General features: G+C 39.0%; 1 protein-coding gene across 5 annotated transcripts in view; it reads left to right on the top strand.

Moving 5' to 3' along the window:
• Window positions 1-15,813, top strand: part of SYT1 (synaptotagmin 1) — a 596,758-nt gene that overhangs the window by 562,160 nt on the left and 18,785 nt on the right. The window lies entirely within an intron of this gene.

The raw sequence follows: 15,813 nt of genomic DNA on the forward strand, positions 1-15,813 counted from the left end.
ATCCACCTCTGCCTGCTTTCCCGTGGCCTGCCTTGGTTTAGGCCCTCACCACTTCTCTACTGATGATAACAGCCTCCCAAAGCCCAGCCCCTTTGGCTCCTGCCTTGACGTTACTGCCAATGACCTCGTCCTAAAGCAAAAATCTCATTATGCCACTCTCCTGTTTAAAATATTTAACTGGTTTTAATTAGCTTCTCAATTCCTTTATGATGAAATCCAAATTCCTCAGAATGTTCTGCAAGCCCTTTCATGACAAGGCCCAGGCCTGCCTCTCCTAATGGAATCACTTGTAAATGGCATCATTTACCCTAGGCTCCAGCAGTAATAACACTATGCATTTCACACAGGGGAGCTTTTGTGGGTGTCAGTGTTCTCCCTGAACTGTTATCATTGTATCCGCCCACTCCCACCCCCCACTTCGACCTGAAGAACCTCTAAAGTTATGCTTTTCTGTTTTTCTTTTGCATATCACGTTCTGAGAATCTTGTTAAAAAGACTTTACTTCTGTGGGTCTAAGATGGGGCCTGACGTTCTGCATTTCTAACCAGTTCCCAGGCAATGCTGGGAACACATATGCAAGACAAAGCTCAAAAACCTTACTCTGCCATCACTCCTTCTGTGAAAAACTCTCCTACAAAGCGGATCTACACTAAGTGTCCTCTTTCCAGTGTTTATGACTTGTGTATAGAACATGTACAGGTCCTCTTAGATGTCTCACACCTTATTTAATTACTTGGTTATAGGTCTGTCCCTGTAATTACTTGTCCATCATCAAGGGCTGGAACAGTGACTGCTGCTCCTTATAGTCCCAGAGCTAACATTTGGTCCAGATGTATAGGAATTTCACAGAAGTATTTTGCATGAAAATTAGTGAAAATTTTTCACGTGGTACCTGAATGATCATTTGATAAGGTGTTGTTAAAAATGTCCACTGGATGGAAGGTTACAGTAACTTTTTAGCTCTCAAATTCATGGTTTTTCTTCATGTTATTGACAATCTCTCCAGTGGGTTTTGGTTAGGGGGAGGCTTAAAAGTAATTGATTTATGATTCTTTTAACCAACATGTAAGTCAAGAGGCTCGCCAAGAGTTTGAAGAGCCCAAACCTGTTAGACAGTACAACCAATTATCTTTGTGGCCTTGTGGGTGACTTCGCCACCCCCACTGCACAGCACAGCCCTGCCTGTTTCCAAAACACCTGGCCTTGCACAAAAGAATGAAGAGCGAGTCAAGGCACAGAGAATATTCTCCAGCAGAGAGTTTGGGCAATAAGTCTTAAAGATGTCTGAGTAGAGAGACAATTAGTGGAAACAACATCTGTCCAAGGTTTCTCCCATCATGTCATGAACTTGACAAGAAAGGCAGCAGTAACTGTTCCAACTGTGTTAACCAATGGCCCTGAAATTTGGTCAATATCAGATATATCAGAGCCTGAGAGATAAGAGTGGTTTTCAATGCTGTGTGCACATTAGAATCACCTGGGAAGTGATATTTGTAAAATATGAACACCGGAGGCCCCACCCCAGAACAGCTAATTCAGAATTTCGGGGGGAATGGCCAAGGGGTCAGTAGATTGTAAAACTCAGGTGATTATACTGTGAAGCCAGAATTAACAACCATTGGTAGAGGGTAGTACCTTTTTCCCCTACGGGTGCCTCAGAAGTGAACATCTACCTTCAGCTTACACATCCCACTAATTGGCACTGCGTCTTACTTATTTTAGGCCAAATGAAACCAATAGAAAGTTTTGCCTTTTCTCCATGTAGAAGGGACTAATGATTCTATAACTAAGAATTTTTAAATTTCTACTTACATTTCCCATCACACAGTTGTTGAGAAATTGGTAAGTTGAGAAAAAATGTGAGGTGTAGAAAGAAGGAAGCTGAATTCATTTAGAAAAGAGAATGCCAAATGAGCTTAATTTCCTTTTTTCTAAATCTTAATAATCTGCCTTGCTTTTCTTCTCCTTCCACTGCACCCTTTCTCCACGAATTCATCAGTCATAGTCAGGTCAGGTGGGATCACACTGGCTAACAAAGGATCTGAGGGTACAATGCAGAAGTTGCCAGATAATGGGATTCAATTACATTTCTAAGCATAGACTTCTCCAGTGTTGGCTGTCACACTGCCTAATGCAGAAAAGCACTGCGTTATGTACATGGTAGGTGCTTCATACATTTTAGTTGAATCTGATTCAGAGTACCTCAATTTTTTATGAAATATTTGAGGTCTACAATAATAAGTACCAATAATAATATAACGAAGATGCTTGTACCTACCACACTAAAGAAATAAAACCTAACATCTATAATCAAAATATCCTGTGTCGTCTTTATCTCCTTTCTCTCATTCTCTCCTTAGAGGTAACTGTTACCTTGAATTTATGATTCCCAACCCTGTTTTTTCATTTTGTTCATCATTCCAATGTATGTTTTTATGACACACACAGTTTTGGTTTTGTATGTTTTCAGCTATATAAATGGCACTTTACTGTATGTATTTTGTGCATTTTCAAGCTTTATATAAATTGTATCGTATATCCTTCTGCATCTTGACTCCATATTTTATTCTTGGGATGTATCCGTGTTGATTAAAGTAACGTTGTTACTTTTTATTGCTGTATAACATGCCATGGTAGGTAAATACCGCAGCTGGTCAGCTAATGGATTGTTGAATTATTTCTAATCTCTTGCTGTCACAGACAATGCAACATATCTCCTTGTGCAAATGTGGATGAGTATTTCTAGACATTTACATAAGAGTGGGATTGCTGGAATGTAGGGTATGCACATTTCTAAATTTCCTAGATGTATTAGATAACACCCCAACCAGAAGTGTGTGAGCTTTCCTATTGCTCATATCCTTGCCACGTTGGCATTGTTAGACTTAAATGTTCGGCCAATTTTAACTGGTGAGTTTTTCCTTAAAAACCCTGAAGAGGGCAGCATATCCTGGTAATTGCTGCATCTTATACCTGCATTCCAGTTTATGGGTCCCTCCCTTCTTTACTGCTTGAAATCCTTTGATCTTCTCAGTTACTCTTCAACCCACCCTCTCACCTCAGTCAGCTCTGAGCAGTATCTTAGAAGGACAGACAAATATAACACTATCTCAAAGCTGAAAGTTACCTCCAGCTTTTTCTTTCCACATTCCTGACACACTTCTGTCCTCTGACAAGGAGGCAGGGAAACAGAAACAAGTCAGTCTGGAATTGAAACACTTTTTCCAGTCCAAAGAAGCACGAGAGAGGTACGATGTGAGTAGAGAGCAGTCTCCCACCATTCTAAAGCAGTGGTTTGTAATCTAAATAGAAGGGCATTGCACACTATCAAAAACTATGCTTATCTAAATGGGAGAAATACTGAGAAGTAGGAAAAAGTATTGCAAAGTGGTAGTGGCATTGTTTTTCTTCTGGAATAAAAGATACTTACTCCTTTGCCTTCTCAGTTACATTGTTCCTGGTTCCCTAAGGAAAAAAAAAACAGTGTTCGGCTTCAGAACATCTCCTAGAATTTCTCTCGTTTAATACTGAGCTAAAGTCCTGCCACTTCCAGAGTTCCACAGTGGGAATGCAGCCTTCACAAAGATGCTTTCCTTTAAACAAAGCAGATGGGGAATTGAGCCGTGCTTAAAGATTTGACATGGCTGCTTTATGAGGGAATTTATTGTTAGTACTTTCAAAGTAGACCTAAAACCACCACTCTGCTTTTTTATTCCTGAAACTGAATTTTAAGATTGTATTGCTTTAAAATAAATGGATGAATAAATAATAAAATTTTATTGTTGGGGAGGAGGAAGTAGACAAATAAATATGAATTGTTTTGGAATTGATTGCTATTTTGAGTTATTAATCATTTTTCCCCTCCATTGTGGTAGATGAAACTCCCTCCAAATGAGATCTGCTGCTTTTTCATTACTGTCTTGAACTCTTTTATATGCTGGTGTGTTTTACAAATTTCTAAGGTGCGCCATTTAGAGAGTCTGTGCTTCTGAACTGTTTGACCATAGTTTCCTTGTTTAAGGAACACCTCACTGGAGTTCAAAGGTCACAGTTTGGAAAAATGCTAGCTTAGCTATTCTAAAGGTGGCTACACCATCATTACTAACCATTCTGGCCAGACATTCACAAGACCCAATTATATGTCATCTTGACTGAAATTCTTTCATGATAGAATATCTGTCTTGACATGTTGGTTGGGATACATATTGCTTTTGCATTGAATGTTGTTATGGAGACATTCGAAGCCAGTCTAATTTGTGCTTCATCCAATGTGACACGTTTTTTGTTTTTTGGGTTTTTGGCTTTTTGGGGGTTTTTTCCTCAAATTCCCAAGGGATGTCTTTATTCTTGAATTTTAAGTATTCAATCAGGGCTGTGCTGAGTATTCTGTTATCAATATTTCCTAGAACATGGTATGCTCTTTCAATCTATAAATGTGGTTATTCTTTCTCTTTAGTGAAATTTCCTTGTGTGGTATTTGTGAATACTTTTCCTGTTCCATTTATTGAAACTTCTCCTTCAGGGACATCAATTTCCTCATGTTAAGTGCTTTTGAACTCCAATCTGTCACCTTCTAATTCCTTTCGTTCCCTTGTATTTACAAGCCATTCCTCGAGGCCAGTAATTTTATTTGCAGCCATGTTTATTTTGTTCCTTGCTCTGTCACCTTTTAAAAATTCACTCTATAATATTGTTTTTGTACTCAGCCTCCTTGGTTCTGTAACCTTCCTGTGGTTCTGTCAACTCATCTTTGAGCTCTTGTTTTTCTGAGTTCATGTTCTCATTAACTTGATTCGTAGTACAAAGCACTTCTAAGGAATTTTGTTTTGTTCTTTGGACTATGTTTTCTTTAAAAGTGGGAGTTTTATCTTTCTTTTGCATGCTATGTTCCTTTCTTTTAAGGTTGATTGGTTTTGTTAGTTTCTATTTGGGATCATTGCCTTAGCATGTTTGGATGTTTGTCAATGGTTTCCCCCATCTTATTCACACCTGAACAGCTTTATCCAGGTCTTCTTTGTTCTCTCTAATGTAGGTTACTTATTGACTCAATTTCTATAGACTCTAACTTGTTTTCCCCGAAGCTATGATTAAAGAACTTGATTTTGGATACCATCCACTTAACTGCAGCCTAAGGAAATGGTGCAGGGAGTAGAGAGGGAGGGGAAAGCTCTGCTGAAGCTGTGTGACATCTGAGTTAGAACTCCTGGGCTCTGCACTTTTGATTGCTCGCTCTCTCTCGCTCTCTCTTGCTCTCTCTCTCTCTCTCTGGGATTTGTCAGATGTTTTTAATTACATTTTAATCCCTCTCTTGAATCAGAATACACATCCATCCTGAAGGGGAACACTCTAGGATTTTTTTTTAAATCATTCAGCAAATTTTTATTGAGCCCCTCTCCTTTGCAAGGCACTATTCTAATCTAGGTGCTAGAAATAAGCTGTGTGAACAAATGAGACAAGATTCCCCTTTCTAATGAGTTTATATGCAGTGTGGTATCTTTACTGATACATGCAGTGTCAGAAAGAAGCAGCCCACTTCTGTCCAATAGCAAATCCACCATCCTTCAGACAAAAATGAGAAAAGTAAGGATAGTCATTTAGTTTCTCTCCACATTTGAAGACCATAGTGAGGTCTTAAGATTTCAGTAATTCACCAGTAAGGTTCCAGGGGCAGGAAGGAAGTTCAAGGTTAGAAGCTACACTGTGCCACTCCAAGATCTGTTCTTTTCTGAGCCACCATTGTGTATATGTGTGTGTGTGTGTGTGCGTGCGCACACACATGTGCATGAATGCTTTGTTTTGTTTTAATGTCTGTATTATTAGATTACAGTATTTTTCTTATTTCATTTCTGACTTATTACCAGAAAGGAAGGAGCTAGTGGTTTTCATTTTTGGCATCCATTGTTTTTAGTTCTGAGAGAGAGAGAGAGACTGTATAATCTGCTTTCATTCTATCATCTGAGGCTGGAGGCCTCAACTAGTTCCTTTAACTCTAATTGAACCCCAGAGTCTGCTAGTATAAGATCGCTATGAACTAGCTCTGCCCTCAAAATTTTGTAAGTACTTTAAGACACACACACACACACACACACACACACACACCAAAACAAAACATGAAGCTGAGGTGTTTTGGTTGGGTTATTTGCCAGCTTAGCCTCTTACGCTTGGCTAAAAAACATTTCAAGGACTTAAACTGTGGAATACTTCTAAGAAATTGCTTTGTCTTATCCCTGGATACTGCAAAATGGATTGCCTCAGATCTAAAAAACCCATTTATCAGAAAAATTCTTCAATTTCATGACATGTTATGCTCGAGATGTTATTGCACAATCCCACAGAAATCCAGTCCCTCTCCTAAATATGCCAAATACCTGTACAGATGGAGCAAGCAGAGAAAGGAAGTGACAGCGAACACCTGTTCCTAAACTCTCCCAAGATACCTGCTCTGGGTTAGCATTAGAAGGCCTAAGCACCTGGATCTATTAACCTAAATAGAAAAAAGAAATATTTGTAGTATTTGGTTGTTTCTTTTTCTATTTAGGTTAATAGATGGAGCATTACCTACAAATGAGATGAAGCATCACCTACAAATGTCCCTCAAACAAGTCATACTTAGTTCAGATTATAAAGACAGTATTTGATAAATGCTGTACATATAAGGGAATTTGAATGGCACTAGCTTGCAGCTTCTTGTGTCACTACCATGCCTCTAATGCAATTTCCCCCATCTAGAAATGTAATCCTCAGCCAGTTGCCTTGAAAGCTGGTTACCGTGGAGATGATTATCAGTATTATGATGACCTATTTAGAAGAATTTCTGCATCGCCAGAAAACAAATAACCACAGAGAGAGCCTTTCAAATGAATCATGCTCTTTCTCTGAAAGTGCCTTTACAAACAAATGCCATGGATGCATTGTGTGTGTGTGCTGTGTGTGGATTTGTTCATTATTTAGATTTGCAAAGGTTTTAGTGAAATTCCAGTTGTCTTTAAGCATTCCAAGAGTAGAGGGGGTAGTACAAACAACAGGCATAAGCATATAGACATCTGTCCTCTTCCTACAATTTGAAATGCATGGCCATGGCTGTATTGATTTCTCAGCAATGTTAACATTTCTTTCATTTGTACAGTTTTTCTTGCTCATCCACTGCTTTTTGAGGCTTTTTTAGAAGTGCTGGAGTGTGGTTGGCTGGTGGTTGGTAAAGACTGGTTTTTACAAACTGATTGATTGACCATTAATAGCTCCTAAACATACTCTGACTGCTTGATGGCTATTTTGATTTTCTCAAAATTATGTCATGAAATCTTTTCTTAACTTCTGTTTGATCTCCCATTTTTCTGTCAAATAGTTTTGTGTGTGATTGTATGCAGATCTAGTGCCTTTTTTTTTTAAGTTTTTAAGTTTGTTATCCATTAATCATTGCCCTGCTCCTTATAGGAAAGACTGATGTTTCAGCTGCTGCCCTTTTTGGTTTTGTTTTGCTTTTGGGTTTCCTTTTTCTTCTTCTTCTTTTTTTTTTTTTTTTTTTTTTTTTTTTTTGAGACATTTAATTTGCACTTGTAAAAATTTCAGTGATAAAAATTAAACCTTTATTATGTTCACAGAAGCAGCAAATAACAACATAAGCCAAATGTTACCCCAAAGAGGTCAAACAGATCTAATATTTTCCTTCCAGTCTATGGAGGTCGTGTATTCATGGCATTTTTATATTTGTTCTTACTGTATTTTCAGGCACACTCCTTTTTCTACTCTCATCCTTCCACCCACTGTCACTTCTTCCAAGGTAATGGCAGGAATGTTCATATTTTCTGCTGTTACTTCATATCATCTAGCAAAGTGCTGGATAATGGATGTTTAGTAAACCTGACCCCTCATACAACCTCCAAAGTTTTTTTTTTTTTTTTTTTTTTTTTTTTTTTTTTTTTTTTTTGTCTGTTCACGTTCACAATGGCCTTCCAGTGAATTATCTAGGAATCTCCATTTTTTAAACCATGAACAGGCAGTCTGTTTTCCACAGAACATTTTGGGTTCAAGTCAATTGACTAATTTTGGCTCCATTTTCCATTTCTATACCATAGACGTGTCCTTATGCCTGAAATCACATTGCTCTGAACTGAGGGCAAATATCAAATTCATATTAATTGCCTCACTAATATTCTTAGGCTGGTTTAAATGCTATGCAAATCCCAATAAAAATCTTAGTGTGAGAAAATTTTCTTTCATTCAACTAAATATAACTCTTTCTCTTTCAATACTTTTTAGAAGGACATTGACATTTTAATTAACAAGTTCTTAGTTAAATTTTAACTCCAAAGAGTCTAGCACAATATATTTAAGTAGTCAACTACACAGTCAGTGTAAAATGTTGACTTCTGTCCATCTAACACAGTTGCATAGGAACGGTTTTACCTGCAAAGCACTAATAATGCTTACTGGCATATGGACTTCGACTCATTTATACCATTTCCTAAAAGAGGCATGAAGGACACAGAGAGCTTTTCCATGTAACTCAGAGCCCATAAATGGTAGCTCTTCTTAGAATATTATGTCTACTCTTTTATTCAATTATTCAATTTTTCAATAAAGATTGTTAACTCTCCCTCTAAAATGGCCTTCAGATTAAGTAACAAGTTGTGAGTTGTTTGAAGCATATTCACATCCAGCACTGCTTGATTTAAAAAAAAAAAAAAAATAGCCTTTCTGAAACCAGACTTGGAGTCCGAATCACCCAGAATAGTTCCAGACAAGATTCAGAATCAGACCTTTGACTCTGCCCAACCATTCCACTAAATTAATTCACTCTGCACTCCCTTGGATGGACTTGGAAGGCAAATCATGAGCTTGCTTTAGAATATTTCCTCTTTGCCTAATCTTCACTCCTAGAAATGACAGTGCTTAACATTTAGCACTTGCAATCCTTCCCACCCTGAAACTAAACTGGGAAGAATGAGAGCAGAGTGTTCTAACCTTATTCATACCACAAGAAGTTATTCAAGGAAAAAAAAAACATATTTTACAGCCTTTAACTAGATAAACTTGCTTTGTGAATACAGCACAATCTTCAAAAGAATGATGTGGAATAACTTCTCTCCAGAAACATTCCATGGCTTTATTCCCTCTTCTCTAAGAAAATTCATGTCCTTAACTGCTAGCTATCCAAAGCAAATCATTAACACTCCATGTGTCTTGCAATGTTGCATGATAGCGATCATCTAATATTGATAACCTGCAGACCTGCTCACTCCAGGAAGCTATCAAAAAATGATAAGGCAAGTGAAAAAAGTACAGCCACACAACAGAATGTTAATATTTGCATTTCTAATAACATTTTTAAAAGGTTTCTAATTAAGGTAAACATATTATGATACGGTTTGGCTGTGTCCCCACCTAAAATCTCATCTTGAATTCCAATCCCCATAATCCTCACATGTCAAGGGTGGGACCAGGTGGAGGTAATTGAATCATGGGGGGAGTTTTCCCAAGGCTGTCCTCATGACAGTGAGTGATTCTCGTGATATCTGATGGTTTTATAAGCATCTGGCATTTCCCCTGCTTGCAATTCTCCTTCCTGCCGTGTGAAGAAGGATGTATTTGCTTCCCCTTCTGCCATGATTGTAAGTTTCCTGAGGCCACTCAAAGCCATGCTGAATTGTGAGTCAATTAAACCTCTTTCCTTTATAAATCACCCGGTCTCAGGTATGTCTTCATCGGCAGTGTGAGAACAGACTAATACATATTAACTCACCACGGTTATTCCAGTTAATAATTTTTGTCATGTTCTGTCCAATCTGGAATAGTACCTGTTAGGGTATTCCTGATGAGAAGCTCAGGGAGGGTACTGTTGGATAAATCAGCTATTTACAAGTTCCGTTCACCATTATTTTAGTGTCCAGTGAGTAAACTATGCCATCTAAGATTTCCAGGGACAGCTCTTACGGGGCTGTGCCCAAGAAGTCCCCACAAGGTTTAGAGCCCTCAATCCAACATGCTAAAAGAATAAACCAAAAATAATGTATTCATTAAACAGGTGATCATTGAGGACCCATTGTGTGCCATCAGGGTCTCAGCTAGTGCTGAAGATATGGTGGGAAGAAAAAAATAAAAACGGAAATGGTTCCTGTCTTTTAAGGCTTAGAGATTAGGAAGGAAAAAGACATTTATAAATCACACAAACAGAAAGAATGAATTGGCATTTTATAAGAATTATGAAAGAAACGCTGCTTTAGAATGAGGAGTCAAAGGAGTTTCCATGAATAAATGATGTCGGAGCTGAGCTTAATTGAAGAGGTGTGGGAAAGGGACATAAGGAGGAGGCATCCCAGGCATGAGGCATGAGAAGTGAACACATTCAAAGGGCTGAAAGGTCACTGAGGCTGGAGTGGAGGCAGGAAGCGGGAGTGTCCTGAGAGAAGAAACTGGAGAGGTAGAGTAGGAGCCAGATCATTCAGGTTCTATTAGTCTAGCTCAGACATGTCTGCATTTAACTTATGGTATAATTACTGGATTAAAAACAATATAAGGAGTTATACCATGTTTTAATCTTTCCTTACACCATGTATATAATCTAAATTGATAATGCTTGTGAATGTTGAATTACAATGAATGTTCAAAGTCACAGGACTTCTGTGATAACTAATATTAACTGTGTGACCGTGGAGTGGTAACTTTTAGTCTTAAGAACCTCATCTGTAAAATGGAGGTCATAGTACCTACCTCTCAGGGTGGCCACTATATCTTCATAGATAAATTGGAGAGACTGGATGGTACAGTGCCTGGTCAAAGCCTTTTAAAAATTGGAAGTTATGCAGTACAGCCCTTACACCTGGGAAAGAATGAACTCTACCCTGGAACCCAGAGTTTGGAAGGTCCTATTCTGGTCCTCCCCTAGCTACACTCTCATGGGGTGGAGAGTCTTCAAGTCCAACAGAATATTCTCACCTGGAGGCCACACTGAACTCCATATTCTAGATGATGCTCTGGATACCTGAGACCCCAAAGTTTCCTGCCAAAATGATCCCATGATGATTCACGAGGCCTTTAAGTGTCTTTTCCCAAAGCATGCACCATCTGAAGGCAGATGCATACCCCATGTCTGAGGGGTGGCTAGGGAGCAATGGTGAATGGAAATTGTACATGCAGGCAGAGTGTCCTCAAATATACATGTGAAACTTCTTGCAATGCACGTTGTAGCGCAATGTGGGAAGAGGAGGGGGACGGGACAGGGCCAGTAATAAACTTTACCCACACTACCGGGTTCTATTGTAGGACCCCAATCTGAGAATTATAAATGTAAATCTAGATTCTCTGGTCATTATGAACATTTATTTGTCAAGATATGAGAACAGAAAATACATATTGCCTTAGTCCACTTGCGTTGCCATAAAGGAATACCTGAGGCTGGGTAATTCATAAAGAAAAGTGGTTTATTTGGCTCATAGTTTTATAGGCTGGACAAGAAGCATAGTGCCAGCAACTGCTTCTGGTGAGGACCTCAGAAAGCTTCCAATTGTAGTAGAAGAAAGGGAGCAGGAATCACATGACAAGAGAAGGTGCAAGAGAGAGGAGGGGAGGAAAGTGCTGGGCTCTTTTTAAAACTCAAATCTCTTGGGAACTGATAGAGCAAGAACTCACTCATTACCATAGGATGGCACCAAGTCATTCATGAGAGATCCACCCCCATGACCCCATGACCCAAACACCTCCCACTGGGACCCACCTCCAGCATTGGGGGTCAGATTTCAACATGGAATTTGGAGGGGACAAATATCCAAACTATATCACATATGTTAACATTTGAATTTTTTGTTTGTTTGTTTGTTTTTGAAATGGAGTCTCGCTCTATTGCCCAGGCTGGAGTGCAGTGGTATGATCTTGGCTCACTGCAACCTCCACCTCCCAGGTTCAAGCAATTCTTCTGCCTCAGTCTCCCACATAGCTGGGACTACAGGCACCAACCACCACGCCTGGCAAGTTTTTATAATTTTAGTAGAGATGGGGTTTTGCCATGTTAGCCAGGCTGGTCTTGAACTTCTGGCCTCAAGTGATACGCCTGTCTCGGCCTCCTAAAGTGTGGGGATTACAGGCCATCATACCTAGCCTGGATTTTTAATTTATAACTTTTAACTATTAGATATATGGCACATGGACTTGGATTTGTAGTGTTAATCTGGGCAAGTAAAACAGGGAGGTCTGAGCCTGTGATTTTCAAAAGTCTACATATCAGAGAATTCCATTTCATTTAAACCATCTTAAGATATATGGATTTCCTATTTATGAAAATCACATTAGGTTAATCGTGAGTTTGATTATGCACAGGAAGACTAGAGAAAGCCAAGGGAAAAAGTAAGTTCAAAGGAAGACAGTCCCTCTAGTGACCTCTTTCCCTCTCTACCTAAGCATAACGCTATCCGAGTATCACTGAATGTATGTCTTATGAAACTGTATATCTCTATGTAGAGACGGAGGGAGAAAAAAACATGAACGATGATGTTTAGAATTAACAAATGGTTAGCTCTCTAGCTGTAAAACTTGTTTGTACTCCCTGACTATAAAGTCTCAAATTCAAATTGAGCATTTCCAGCTGAGTGAAAGGTGCCCGCCCGCCTGCTCTGAATTCCTCTCACAGTTATTGCTGTACATAAGTCATTCAGCAAGAAAACACACATGGTCTTAGGCTATCTTTCCTACTACAAAAAATATGGGCGAATTTAAATACAACTTTTTTAGGAATTGATGTCTTCTCTTCCCAATTGAACTGTAAGTTCTTTAAAAAACAAATTGGAGTCTACTGTTTTCTGTGTGCCTTCATTCTCTTGCAGCCCCTAAGAGTTGCTCAGGAAAGCTGGGCATGGTGGCTCATACCTATAATGCCAGCACTTTGGGAGGCCAAGGCAGGAGGATCACTTGAGTTCAGGAGTTCAAGACCAGCCTAGGCAACATAGCAAGATCTCGTCCTCCTAAAAATCAAAAGAATTAGCCAGGTGTTGTGGTGTGCACCTGTAGTCCCAGCTACTTGGGAGGCTGAGGTGGGAGGATCACTTGAGCCCAGAGGTTGAGGCAGCAGTGAGCCATGATTGTGCCACTGCACTCCAGCCTGGGCAACAGAGCTAGACTCTGTCTCAAGGCAAAACAAAACAACAACAAAAGAGATGTTCAGTAGATATTTATACTTAACTGGTTCATTCAGGTATCTAGCAAATATTGACTGGATCCTCACCATGTACCAGGTTCTGTGTCAAGCATAGGGATACGGAGTTGAACAAGACACTGGCTGAAAGATAAATACCTGGCACATAACAGACACTCAGTCAGTGAGTGAATAAATGAATGAATGAATTCTGTACCACAAAGTTAAGAGAAAATATCAAGAAAACTGGAATCACCATTGAAGTTATCTTACATCCGAAGTTATCAAGGTGAAAGATGTCAGCCTGGCAGAATGCCCACGATTCTAGAAAATCTAGGGAAAACAAAGCAGTCCCAGCATTTGTTCATCTGGATCATCTCCATGACTATTTAGTAGTATGTGGTGCTAGAATCTTGCAAAGAATTAAAGTTTTTCATAGAAACCAAATTTTCTATCTAAGGAATTTAACTAATACCCCCACTCTCACTTCTCAGGGACAGAGCAACATATGTAATGAAATTTCTTTTGTCAAAGAAATCAGTGTATACAAAACATTATTGTATTTTTTACTGAGATCTGAAATACTGATGTGTGATGATTGACTTTAATCACAAATTTGCTTCATAAAAGTCTGTGGAATCAGCACAGAATTATATTCCTCCATGTCATTTTCCTATATATGGTATAATATTAAAGCCATAGTTTATTTTATTTTTATGTATGTATGTATTTATTTATTTATTGAGATGGAGTTTTGCTGTTGTTGCCCAGGCTAGAGTTGGAGTGCAATGGTGCGATCTCGGCCCACTGCAACCTCTGCCTCCTGGGTTCAAGCAATTATTCTGCCTCAGCCTCCCAAGCAGCTGGGATTACAGGCATGTGCCACCACGCCTGGCTAATTTTGTATTTTTAGTATAGATGGGGTTTCACCATGTTGGTAAGGCTGGTCTCAAACTCCTGACCTCAGGTGATCCCCCTGCCTCAGCATCCTAAAGTGCTGGGGTTATAGGCGTGAGCCACCATACCTGGCCCTTGAGCCACCGTGCCTGGCCCCATCATTTATTTTTATTTTCTCCTTCTAATATTGTAAGAAAACTAGATTACCAAGCTAGAAGTTGATCTCTCCTGCAAAGCTATTTATCTCCTCGATGTGCAGTATGCCAGCTGATTTTAAACAGAATTTTGCAGCTATATGAAAGAGAATCACATTTGGTCATCAATGAATTAAAATGAAATATCTCTCAGGAAGGATAAGGAAAATCAACATTCAAATATAAAAACTTAATAATAAGCCAACTAACATGTTCAAAGCTTCTGTTTTTAAAAAAGGGCCTACATTATTAATACAATAAAATTTCAAACCAAATATTATTGGTATTAAAAAAAATTATCACTTTTTCTTTTTTTTAAATTATTATACTTTGAGTTCTAGAGTACATGTGCACAACGTGCAGGTTTGTTACATAGGTATACATGTGCCGTGTTGGTTTGCTGCACCTGTTAACTCGTCATTTACATTAGGTATTTCTCCTAAAGGTATCCCTTCCCCTTCTCCCCACCCCATGACAGGCCCCAGTGTGTGATGTTCCTCGCCCTGTGTCCATGTGTTCTCATTGTTCAGTTCCCACTTATGAGTGAGACATGCGGTGTTTGGTCTTCTGTCCTTTTATCACTTTTTCTAATGGGAGAAAATAGTGCATTGTTCATCCTCTTCCAAGTCCATAGGCTCAACAGAGTCACTTAAGGATACGAAGGGAGTAGCACAGGGAAAGAAATTCCCAAAAAAATAAGTTTCTTTCCTTTTTTTTTTTTTTTTTTTTTTTTTTTTTTTGAGAGGGAGTCTTGCTATGTCACCCAGGCTGGAGTGCAGTGGCACAATCTCAGCTCACTGCAACCTCCGCCTCCCAGGTTCAAGCAATTCTCCTGGCTCAGCCTCCCGAGTAGCTGGGATTACAGGCATGTACCACCAAGCCTGGCTAACTTTTGTATTCTTAGTAGAGACGGGGTTTCACCATGTTGGCCAGGCTGGTTTCAAACTCTTGACCTCATGATCCACCCGCCTTGGCCTCCCAAAGTGCTGTGATTACAAGCGTAAGCCACCAAGCCTGGCCTGATTTTCTTTTTTAAGCAAAGAAAGAAGCACTGAAACGTTTTCAGCTAAGAAAACCTAGAAGCCATTACCCAACCCCCTAGGAAATAAACCCAAAACATTGAAAAGTACTAGAAATAGTTCAAAATGAGGAAATGAGAGTGATTTTTTCACTTTTTAGAAGCATTTCCAGGTCTCTCCCTCAGTTATCCTAAGATTATCTCAGTCCATACACCGCCTAATTCTTCAACGGCAGAATGTTTTAAAAACCTGCATATATTTTAAAGCAAGTGCATTCAAGGAATAGAGAGTTAATGAAAGTAAAATTGATTCTGGCCAAACCAACTGTAGAACTGAGTGAGCCTGAGTAATCCCACTGAAGAGCATGAACCCCATGTAGTCATATGATGTATAAGATACCCTCTATTCTCACATTATTTTCATTTTGTACTCATGTTAAAGTGTCTGGAGACTGTCTCTATGTGGATAAGAAGTAGCATTAATTCGTCATATTACATGTACATTTTTTAAAATCCTAGCAGCAATGTTACCAAGTAACAATGTTACTGACATTATTTCATCAATTAGAAATGCTGAATTA

The sequence above is a fragment of the Macaca thibetana genome, chromosome 11, assembly GCF_024542745.1.
Source record: "Macaca thibetana thibetana isolate TM-01 chromosome 11, ASM2454274v1, whole genome shotgun sequence".
Classification (NCBI taxonomy): domain Eukaryota; kingdom Metazoa; phylum Chordata; class Mammalia; order Primates; family Cercopithecidae; genus Macaca; species Macaca thibetana.